Consider the following 12,367-nt stretch of genomic DNA (forward strand, 5'->3'; position numbering starts at 1 on the left):
GGATATTTATCAACAAGGTTTTTACAAGCATCAACACTGATTTTTGACCATTCTTCAATGCAGTAGTTCTCCAAATCCCTCAAATTTCTAGGTTTCCGCTTTTTAACCTCAGTTTTCAATATGTGCCAGAAGTTTTCGATAGGGTTCAGGTCGTGACTCTGGCTAGGCCATTCCAAAACATTAATTTGATTATCCTCAAACCATTTCTTGACTATTTTGGCAGTATGTTTTGGATCATTTTCCTGTTGAAGGACCCAGTTTTGTCCTAAATGGAGCTTCTCCGCATCCTGTCTAATGTTTTTCTGGAGTATCTCCAAATATTGCTCCTTCTTCATGGTTCCATCTATCTTGACCAAACTACCTGGACCACTAGCCGAAAAGGAGCCCCCAAAAATTAGGCTGCCACCACCATGTTTCACCGTGGGTATGGTGTTCTTTGGGTTGTAAGCTTCTCCTTTCTTCCTCCAAACATAAGAAGCATCCATATGGCCAAACAATTCAATTTTTGTTTCGTCAGTCCACAAAATACTTGAGAAAATGGACTCTGGAGAATTCACATGGGTCCTAGCAAACTTTAGACGTGCTGCAAGGTGTTTCCGGTGTGCAATGGAGTCCTTCTTGGTCTTCTTCCTTTCAGACCATTTTCATGCAGAGTCCTTTGCAATGTTTGCCTTGATATTTTTATGCCAGAAGACTCCAGATTTTCTAAAATGTCCTTAGTAGTGGTGGTTGGATTTGCATTAACACTTCTTACAATATTCCTGGTGGCTCTAGCAGACAGTTTCCTTTTCCTTCTACTACCAATCAAGTTGTTTGTTGTGTGGTGGCTCTGGAATTTTTTGATGATGCTCTGTACTGTTGCTGTAGGGACCTCAAATTTCTTGGAAATTGACTTGTAACCTAAACCATCCCTATGTGAATTCACAATTTTAGTCCTAAGATCATTACTAAGCTCTTTTTTCTTCCCCATTCTAATAATTTTTATTCTTTTATTGGTTTTCAGTTGATATCATTTTAATTTCTGAAAAATGCAAAAAACAGAAATGAAATTAATCAAAGGTTGTATAAAAGCATTCGAAATAAAAATCTAACAGGAAACAAACAGTCAGAAACTCGATTAATACTGAAAAAATAAGGGGGTATAATTATTTTTGAACATTGCAGATTTTATAAATAGCTGTATATTTCTTTTATTACAAGTATCCCGAGATTTTAAAATGACGAAAATGATAAGAAGAGGTTTATTAAGAATATGTATCAATATGGACGTAAACAATAAATTCTTACAAAGTTACACCTAATAAACTCAATTTTCCAGGGGGGGTATGAATAATATCGGGCACAAGTGTATATATATTACATAAGCATTCCCACTTATCAAGGTCAAGAGGCCACTCGAGGATAAGGGTTAAAGAGTGTACATTAGAAATTGGACAATATAGTAACCGTTAATAAAGGAAATTCGGTAAATTTGTTAACTTAGATGGAACGATTCATCAAAAACTTGTTTACGTTAGACTTAAGAACAACCATATTGTATTCAGCTGGAAAGCAGGAAAACGGAAGATAATTCCACAGACGTGCAGTTCTAAGGAAGAAGATTTGTTCATGGAAACTACGTTTAGGTTTAGGTACAGATAAAGAGTGGGGGAAATTAGTGATAGTGTTTTCTGCTAGACGGGTGTTCCTTGTGAAAGTCTGGGGAGGGGGAACCATAGATTGGAGCTCAGCCGACTACTTACCATGAAAATACCGATAAAGCAGAGAATAAAATCTCTCACTCTCTCTCTCTCTCTCTCTCTCTCTCTCTATATATATATATATATATATATATATATATATATATATATATATACTAGCAAAAGTACCCGTCGTTGACTAGGTTCAAAAACAGCCTACAGAAAATGGACTCTGATTTATGAAAGTATGATAGGTTATGAAAAGGAAGGGCTGTAAAGAGATAGCTTCGAATTTGGAGGTATCAAAACCAAAGCAAAATATGATGAAAGTAAAAATAAAATAGATAAAACCCATAATTTATTATACCATACCTGTTCACACTGAAACACTTATCACAATATTCTGTGGATCTTTATTAAAAAACCTTGTTAAACTTTGTGACATATTTCCATTCTATGGAGGTCAGGCACGAACGACCACCCCATAATTTTATTATACCATATTTCTTCAAAATGAAACATAATTATCAAAGTATACTTACGCCGATAGATATGAAAAGTCTTTATTAAATTTTGTGCCTATTTCCATTCTATGGAGGCCAGGCGCGAACGCAGACCCCCAATTTTATTATACCATCCCTATTTAAGTTAAAACATACTTATCAAAGTATTCTGATGTACATCTATATCAAAAACACTTGTAAACTTTTTTTTTAAATTTTAAAATTTTTTATTTCCATACTTTGTGGACCAGGCGCAGACCTACAATTTTAATGAACCACCGTTCTGCCAGATCAAACATACCCATCCCTGTGTCTCGATACATCTTCTATCATTATGTGTAATCAGTTTTTTAAAATAGTCAACCATATAGGAGCCACACACACACACACACACACACACACACGCACACACACACACACATTCAGATTTATATATATATATATATATATATATATATATATATATATATATATATACACTTCTCTAAAAGAAATACACTATTGGGGAAATTGCAACCAATTTTCGGATTTTGCTTGTATATATATATATATATATATATATATATATATATATATATATATATATATATATATATATATATATGCAAAATTGGTTGAAATTTCCCCAATGGTGTATTTCTTTTAGAGAAGTATGTGTGGAAAACGACTCAATGAAAGATGATTTTGAAGCTGGGGTTGAACCTCCCGACCAGCAACAACCGTCACTTCCTGCACTGATGATTACGAAATCATGAAACACGGGTGTCTGTAGATACAAAATAATAATTTATATATATATATATTTATATATATGTATGTGTGTATGTGTGTTTATAAATATAAATATATATGTATTAGATTTCTAACAACATCATGTATTTCATATAATTACAGACATAGATATAATAATCGTATCGTATGAATCTGAAGATTTTACTGTTATCCTTGATTTCTTCGATATTTTTCTAGTCAGAATTATTTCTAAACTGATCTCAGGTATTACGGGAGCGACCACATGAAGGTTGCTAACATTCTAAGTAAATGTGATTTTGTAGAATGAATTGGATTCGAACATGAAATACTCATGTCGTCAGTCCGTGTCGTTACCCACTAGACCAATAATCGGCAAACTCTGGCACGCCAAGCAATTTCCGATGCCACACAAAAGCTTCAAGTAGTCTCCCTTGTAGTGAAGAGAAATTGCTAATTAGACGTTTCCTTGTAAAGGCACAAAAATATTCTTTCTTTTTCAGCATTTTTCGACTTTTCTAAAAATAATTTTTTATGTTGGAAATGAAGTTCGTGATTTGTTCATGTTATTATAAATTGTATTTCATAATTTATTTATCTAAATATAATTTAATTATGTGTAAATATCAGCAAGGGTGTTTGCTAATCTACTAAGAATGAATTATGTCTATCGGGAGGTGACGGTGATCCAGTGACCAAACCACAGTCACCTCACGATAGACATAATAAAAATATATATATTAAAAATGTAAATATCTCCTACTCGCCACATACTTCTGCAAACAGCTCGCAAATGATTATATTATATTTTCTAACATTTTCAGAGTCATTTGTAAACTCTTTTAGTCATTAACTGATTTTAGTAGATCCATTGTTAGTAGTTTCGCTGAAAACAAATCACAAGAACAATCAGTAAGTGCCAATTCCGGCGATATTAATGTGCAATTGTGTCCTATTCAACATCATAGATAATACAAGATGCCGCGATATAAGCTAGTTTGAAATTATATTTATTCCTTTTTTACTGTATGGTTGGTTGGTTGGTTGGTTGTTTTTGTTTTACGGCATATCAACCTTTTTCAGGTTATTTAATGCCGAATCTAGTTATTTTGAGGAACGATTTTTAATGGAGTATATATATATATTTTTTTTTTAAAGTCAGATTCTATTTAACCCATAGTTGGGACCCTAACAGGTACTACCACTCCAGTTCAGAGTGGACCTGGGAGCAATGGCAATTAAATGGTGGCTCCACACTCCCTAAGGCCCGCAACGTGGGGTCTCATCATCGGATATAGTTTTAGGTCATATCCAGGTCCCTTTTTACTGTATGAGTTTTGTTTTAAGATATAAAATATTGATGGTATTTTTTAAAGGTGAAAGACTCTATAATCGCTATTTCGCTCCTCCCCTCTCTATTTACTTCTCTCTTCCTCTCTTTATATGTATAAAGAGAGAGGAAGGGAGGGAGAGAGAGACTGATAAAGAGAAACAGGGAGAAAGACAAAGAGAATGAAAGAAAAAAACGGAAGAGAGAGTAAGAATGGTTTAATTTGGATGAGGATATTAACAGTTTAGTAACAGAAAATGTCGATTAACAACGAAGTCATATACATCTGCGCATTGCCATAAACATTTATATAAAAGACACGAACTGGATGTAGCATAAGAGATTTAAGATGTACGTATTAATACTGAAAGGCGAGTCTTACTTTTACAATTTTTTATTCGCATAGCTGAATGTCTTTATAAAGGTCAAAGGGTCCATCTCTCACGAGAAGCTTGAACTATATAAAAATACAATTTCAGAAAATATTCATACAATCAGTATATTTATTCTATTGTCATTATATATATGAAGTGCCTTCAATAGATTTCCAGATTTTTTTCGGATAGCACTTCCATTGATAGTAGGCACATGAAACTCTAGTCCCCTTCCAAATAATCTGCTGCTGTTGCAATGCTCTTGCTGTACCGTTCCAACAAATTCTGGAAGGCCCCATGGGAGTTCTCTTGTTTGAGCGTGTCAATGACCCTTGTCACAGCTTCTTTAATCTCCTGAAGTGTCTCATAACGACAGCCTTTAAGTTTTTTCTTGAGCTTAGGGAATAACCAAATGTCACAGGGAACAAGGTCTGGACTATAGGGAAGTTGAAGAACTGTTTTGATACCTACCTTGGTTAAATAGTCTGTGATAAAGATGGAGTTGTGGACTGATACATTCGCGCAAATCTTCCGCATCTTCAGTTCCTTGGGAATAAATTTTGTACAGTTCCCTCACCGACATCAAACTGTGCACTTATTTTCTCTACAGACACACAACTGTCCTTTTCCATGAAATTCTTTATTTGGTCAACCAATTTTGGTGTTCTGACTTCCTTACCCCTCACACAGCTCTCATCACCTTCACAGACTTTCTGCCTTCCTTGAATATCTTATGCGACTCAAATATGATGTTCGATTCCTGCAAGATGGTCCAAAAGCAGTCTGAAGCATTCCATACGTTTCTGTGGCATTTTTCTAAGTTTAAAACAGAATTTTATTGAATATGGTTATTCTAAAGATTCCTCACATTCAGATTGCATTTTTGAAATACACCAGCTGTGACAATCAAGCTTTAGTATTCCAATTCCTGCCATAGCTGTTCAGTTTCATTTGAACGTAAAATCATACAAAGATGTATAGGAATAACATACTAAATTTACAATTTAAATGCTTGTACACAAAATCTGGAAACTTATTGAAGATACCTCGTATATATATATACTCAATAAAATTAAGTTATTCGACCGTTCAGTATTAGGCCTAATGAATCGCTCAAATCGATATTTGTTTTTAAGTAGGAAACAACGTTTCACTTTAATCACTTTGTATCATTTACTAGAAAAAATAAATTCCAATCGGTTTAATCGTTTATATATTTTATCCGGTCCAGTGACTATTTCACTAACAGAAGACTATAAATTCTGTCAGTTACAAATGATGAATTCAAATAGTCTTTAAGTACTGTATACTGGAAGATTATATATTATGCACTTGTGTCTAAACTCGAGCATCGTGTAGTGGTATAAAATGTTCTTCTAACGAATGTGTGTATATACGTTTGTTCGTCTACGTAGTTTTTCTACTGTTCGTTGAGGGCAACTTATTTTTAAATTATTGTTTGTGTTCTAACATTCTTTTCTATTAAAATGTCTTAACATAAATAATTCCATGTGTTAATATTTATTTCGCTATGATAACATTTTATTTTTACAAATATTATAACGATCATAATAATCGTCGACTAACACATCTTTTTGCATTGCCCTACTAATATCTTACATAAGTTCATTGGACATTTGTAATAACAACTCTGATGCATGGTCATAAAATAACGAAAATGTACAATCTTATTTTTTACAAAATATGCAAATCGATCTTTTCTTGGTTGTATATTTTTCACATATAATATAAAAAGAAAGTATTCGCGGATAAATTAGGACGATAAGAAAAGTAAAATATTTCAATCTAAAGCTGGACGTGTAATAACTCTTTCTCATATTACACGAGTTAATTACACTTATCAATCTTATGTGCTGTTCTAGCTTAAACTTCATACTGATATCATTAACTCTAACGTAAGAATAGAATTGCGAATTACTTAGGATCTCTCTGTAGTCATAGCTGGCGGAACAAAAGCACGCTCCCCCGGTGAAGTAAATAAACGGTTCCGATCGAAATTCCGTCCAAATTCCTGAGTTTGACAGAAACAGTCCCGAGTTCGACAAGATACACCTGAAAGAAAAATAAAGAAAGTCGGAGGTTACGTCGACCGAAATCTTGTGAAAATTACACTCAAGATGAGAACAGTAATCCGATGAATCCAAATAATGCAAATAATGATTCATACCAATAAAAATATCATTACAAATAAAAATACTTATCCTACTAATATGATCATATTCGTAATAATATTACAAATGGGAATCGTCGGGGATATATATATATATATATATATATATATATATATATATATATATATATATATATATATATATATATGAGACAGGGGCTGTTTGTTTGTTTATGAACATGCGATTTGAGCACTATAAAAGTGGTGGCGGGTGTCTATTTAATTAGACATTCCGACGAGTTATTTACGGGCGTCAATTCCATGGTCGAGTGGGAGAACTGGCCACTGTCAACACGACGGTTCTAGGTTCAATCCTTGACTTGGAAGAGATGCTGGTCTAGCGGCACTGGTGAGTTGTGATACAACGAAACAGGACTGTATGTCGATGACTACAAATATATATATATATATATATATATATATATATATATATATATATATATATATATACTTGCAGTTTCATTTAATACTTTGCTAGCAAAATCCGATTCCGCATTTTGCTAATTCCTACCTTCTGCTGAAAAGGAAAATATTTCTTTCGAAACTCCGTGGATTAAAGACAATCCACTTAATTTTGAAACTTAAATATGTTTTTAACCCTTGTTAAAGTGTTTTTAACTACTCACACCTGAGAGTATCCTGTACCTCTACAAGGCCAATATTCACCCATGCATGGAGTATTGTTGCCACATCTGGGCTGGTGCATCTACCACCAGTCTCTCCCTTTTAGATAAAGTCCAAAAAAGAATTATCAATCTAATCAGTCCCTCTTTATCAACTAAGCTCCAGCCCCTGTCTCATCGCCGCAATGTTGCATTACTGTTTTACAAATATTTTAATGGAATGTGTTCTGATGAACTCGTTTCACTTGTACCCCCTCGACTTACATATCCTCGACAAACCCGCTTAGCAATAAGATCTCACCCCTTCACTGTTGTTGTCCCTAAATGCCAGAAAGCTTTCTATTTTAATAGTTTCTTCCCTCAAACAGGAATATAAGCAAAGTTTCTGCAGTAAACTACGCCTTCACCCGTGCGTGCCATGCGTAATATAAGTCGATTAATTCTCAAAATTCAAGACCGGTGCTTTCACAGCAGGAATACTGAGATAAGGAATTACCACCAGAAACATAATTCATATCAACTGTCCTCACAGATGACCACTTTTCTCTGTTTGATTCGTTCATCTTTTGACAACAGATGAGTGCCAGGTAGTAATGATTTTAGATTTTGAATGACTTATAAAACTTAGTCCTTGTCTGTTTCTTTGCTTGTTTGTTCACAAATCCTTAAAAGAATACCAATACAAAATCAAGCTTCTACTAAATGATGCCGACACCTGCACAAAGACTACCTGCTATGTCCCAGAAATATTCATATTAGTTCGAAATTGCTGGGTGGTCTTGGATAAAACATAATCGAGTAATACAATAATAAGTTGCCTTAATGAAATGTTGTTCCTAGTTATATTGGATAATATGTTTAAGTTTTAGGCATTTAGAGTGTCTTTCAACGTCTCTATCAGGATACTATATCAGCCAATTCTTGTGTGGAGGAACCCGCGTGTATTTAGACTCATTGCATCATTACCCCTACAGAAAATACTAAAAGAAACACAATATTTAAACAAAAGTCAGAAAGGTTTTGTAGGACTATATTCCTAGGCTTAAACTCTTAGAATACCACTAGAAACTTCAAAGCTTTATGGTCGCCGAAAAACTCACAAATGAAACTCATCATATTAAGCGTCGACAGCACACCACATAAATTAGCCTTAAATTTAGTAGAAATACTCACTTATATCTTGTTGATATAAAAAAAACTGGATATCTACTTTCAAGACTCCAAAACATAAATATGAAAAGTTTAGATATCAAATGTTCTTACACCCACGTACCTATCGTAGTCTTTGTTTCCTTTGTAAGATATTAAAAGTAATAACTCGTCCCTGTTTCACAATGAAAAAAGGCTTTCCTTTCTCCGTCCGTGTGTCTCGCGTAAGGCAGAATTTCCATAAGTAGAATTTCTTTAGAAAGGCTTCTCACAGGTCGAACACATTACCGCACGACTACATACCTACTGATTTCAAATTGATTTTTTTTTCAAGTCTAATGTCAACAAATTCCTGTTATGGATCGTCTCCACAAGTTACCAATCGCAGTTGACACCATTGACCAATATTACTACGCTTATGCTGTCTCTAACTTTGTCGACTGGCATTCCCGTCTCTTCTTTTTATTACTCACTAGCTGTACATATCCGGCATTGCCAGGTCGAGACAATATACGTCATATATGACGTCATCCGCTATGATGCCATATATGACGTATATTGTGAAGCAGGCATACGGCTTTATAATAATAGATATTCACTTCAAAACAATCAAATTGTAAGTGAGATGCACTAATGCACTGTAAATTAGTTACTACTACAGGGACATCCTGAATAGTGAATAGAGCAGTGAGATGTTTGTTCACAACCTTTCTAGGCAACCTTTCTAGGGCAATTGCTCTTGACATATCAAAGGCCTTTGATAGGGTATGACATGAGGGTTTACTTCACAAGATCTCCAGCTATGGTATAGCTGGAAATGTCTTCTCAATTATTAAATCATTTCTCTCTGATAGGTTTATAAGAGTTGTGGTTGATGGGCAGAAATCAGAAGCTCACAATATTAATGCTGGAGTCCCTCAGGGGTCCATCCTGGGCCCAACTCTTTTCCTGATCTATATTAATGATCTTCCAAATCACATCTTTACATCATTCGTAGACATTTTTGCTGACGACACTACCATTTATAGTAGCACATCTAAGACAGTAAACGACCAAGTTCTCTCCGATTCTCTCTCCTCTGATCTTGATCACGTTGTACGATGGGGAAAGGAGTGGCTGGTTACTTTTAATGCATCTAAAACCAAGCTTCTATCTTTACATCATCAACGTTCTGATCCCCATTTGGCATCAATTAAAATGAATGGCTCTCGTCTTGGGGAGGCCTCAAGTTTTGACAGGCTTCTGGGCTTGATCTTTACTCCTGATCTTAAATGGAATACGTACATCAAATCTGTTGCCAAGGCCGCTGGAAAAATGGTGGGCTCCTTCTATCGATCCAGTAGATATCTCACCGCTGATGCTATTCTCTATCTATATAAGAGCCAGATACGTCCAAGGATGGAATACTGTTGCCACATCTGGACAGGAGCTGCTAGAAAGGACTTGTCCTGCCTTGATAGGGTTCAAAGTAGACTTCGTTGCCTGGTGGGAGATGTCCTTTTCTCTTCGCTGCAACCTCTATCCCACAGAAGTGATGTTGCGAGTTTGTTACTGCTTTATCGTTATTTTCATGGAAAGTGTTCGACTGAGCTTCAATCTATGGTCCCCCCTCGCCAAACTTTCACGAGAAACACTAGACTAGCTGAAAACACTATCAATAATTTTCCCCACTCTTTATCTGTGCCTAAACCTAAACATAGATTCCATGATCAAAGCTTCTTTCTTAGAACTGCACGCCTGTGGAATTGTCTTGCGTTTTCCTGTTTTCCTGCTTTCCAGCTGTCTATAATATGGTTGTCTTCAAGTCCAACGTGAACAAGTTTCTGATGAGCCGTTCCACTTAAGTTAACAAATTTACCGAACTTCCATTACTATCGATTACTATATTATCCTTTTGACTACTCTACACTCTTAACCTTATCCTTGAGTCGCATATAGGCCTTGATAAGTGGTGACGCCTATCTAAAAAAAATTAAAAAAAACATTATATTTAAACTTCTGCATGTTAGTACAGTCAGGAAAGCAGGATACATGGAAGCAATTCCAAATTCTATCAGTTCGAATAAAGAAAGTTTCATAGTAGGAGACCTTCTGGTATTGGGGGGGCTTTATAGTGAAAACGTGCCATTTTACTGCTTATCGAGCCTTTTTACGTCGAGGGGAGGAGTATTGCCAATTCGTCAGAGCTCATTCGATTTAAGTACTTATAAAGCAAGCACAGGAATGCAACATTATGGCAATGGGACATGGCTTGGTTTAAAGTGCGAAACCTATTAGATTGAAAACTGATTGTGGATCCTGGTCAACAGAGAAAACTAGTGGTTGAGTTGATGTACCGGTCACAATATTCCATGAGGGGTCGACTGGTGACTTTGTATATAGATAGCAGACTGTCAGGTGTGAGTATTTTTCTAACGCAGGAGAAGGAATCCACTTCGCATTAACTCTTATCCTCAAGTAGTGCTTTGCTTTAAGCAGTGATGTCAATATTAAATAGAAATGAGATATTTTATATTTTACTATATTAACCAATCTCTATGTTTTTAGCAATCAATAAATACATAAAAATAGACACATTCTCTGCCTTGTGACCTATTTATCACAGTAAAGACGTGGCTAGTTTCTCTATTTGCTAACAATATGGAATGTGCTCAACTGAGCTCCAGTCTTTAGTTATTGTTTGTAAGATATTCACAGAAAAAAATCGTCAACCTACCACAATAAAAAGACTTGTCTTTCTGTCCCAGTGTACCTAGCGTCAGGCGGAATATCCGTGGACAGGGCTTCTTTGCTGTCTATGGAAGATATTTCCGAAGAACTGTTTTCCCTATGTGGATGTCAACAGAATTCTTTTTCATGGACCACCTTATAAGTAACCAAACGTCGTTTATATCATTGACAAATGTTAGTACTTCCATAGTATTCCTTATCTTTCGGTTGACAATTATTCCGTCTCATTCACCCATAATCTGATATGTTTTTCACTTTGATAAATAATGAGATCAATAGTAGAAGTGAAAACATATTTTATATTTTACCATGATATAAACAACTGATAAATATATAAAAATGGACACATGTATTATTAAAATAGACGATGATAAAGATCACACTTTCTTTGTTCTGCATGATCTACCGCAATGCTACAGTAAAACTATGACTATACAAAGACGGACATGCCATGTTATATTCGAGATATGCGCATTGTCACATTGGTTCACGTAGAAATCTGATTCAATTTGGTTCTGTTCACTTCCAACAAACATGAGCCTGTTTAGTTAATAAACTAAGATGTAAATTTCAATATTACAAAACAAGACTAGTTTCTGAATGTTTTAAATTAGGATTGATATTTGGATTATTCCGACTACTGCTCTCATAGTGAGTGTTATTTTTACAAAATTTTGATCGATGTAACCTCCGATCTTCTTCTTGTGTACTTTGTCGAACTTGCGAATCTTGCGGGAGAACCCATGGCGTAGTGAATACGGTACTTGGTATAATTCAGTTGTAAGTTGCACTCTTAAAGAGGTTGAAGGATTAATCCTCACTGCGGGTGACACTTAAAATACAATTGCGAATTACTAAGGACTTCTACCAAGTCATGCCTGACGGAACAAGGGTATACTAACTCACTGGATTTAATAAAGGGTTCCGTTCGAAATTTAGTGCCGATTTCGACAGAAAGATTACCGAGTTCGAAAAGATACACCGGGAAAAGGTTGGAGGATAAATCAACCGAAACGCTGCGAAAATAACACTCAAGAT

General features: G+C 35.2%; 1 protein-coding gene across 1 annotated transcript in view; it reads right to left on the bottom strand.

The window, feature by feature from the left end:
- Positions 1–4,465: 4,465 nt before the first annotated feature.
- LOC145259539 (uncharacterized) overlaps positions 4,466–12,367 on the bottom strand; it is a 207,307-nt gene continuing 199,405 nt past the window's right edge. The window contains exon 2 of the transcript XR_013864168.1: positions 4,466–6,709. The gene's annotated coding sequence lies outside the window, so the exon portion shown is untranslated. The remainder of the gene's footprint in view (positions 6,710–12,367) is intronic.

This window comes from Euprymna scolopes, chromosome 3 (assembly GCF_053919585.1).
Source record: "Euprymna scolopes isolate OS-2025 chromosome 3, ASM5391958v1, whole genome shotgun sequence".
NCBI classification, from domain to species: Eukaryota; Metazoa; Mollusca; class Cephalopoda; order Sepiida; family Sepiolidae; genus Euprymna; species Euprymna scolopes.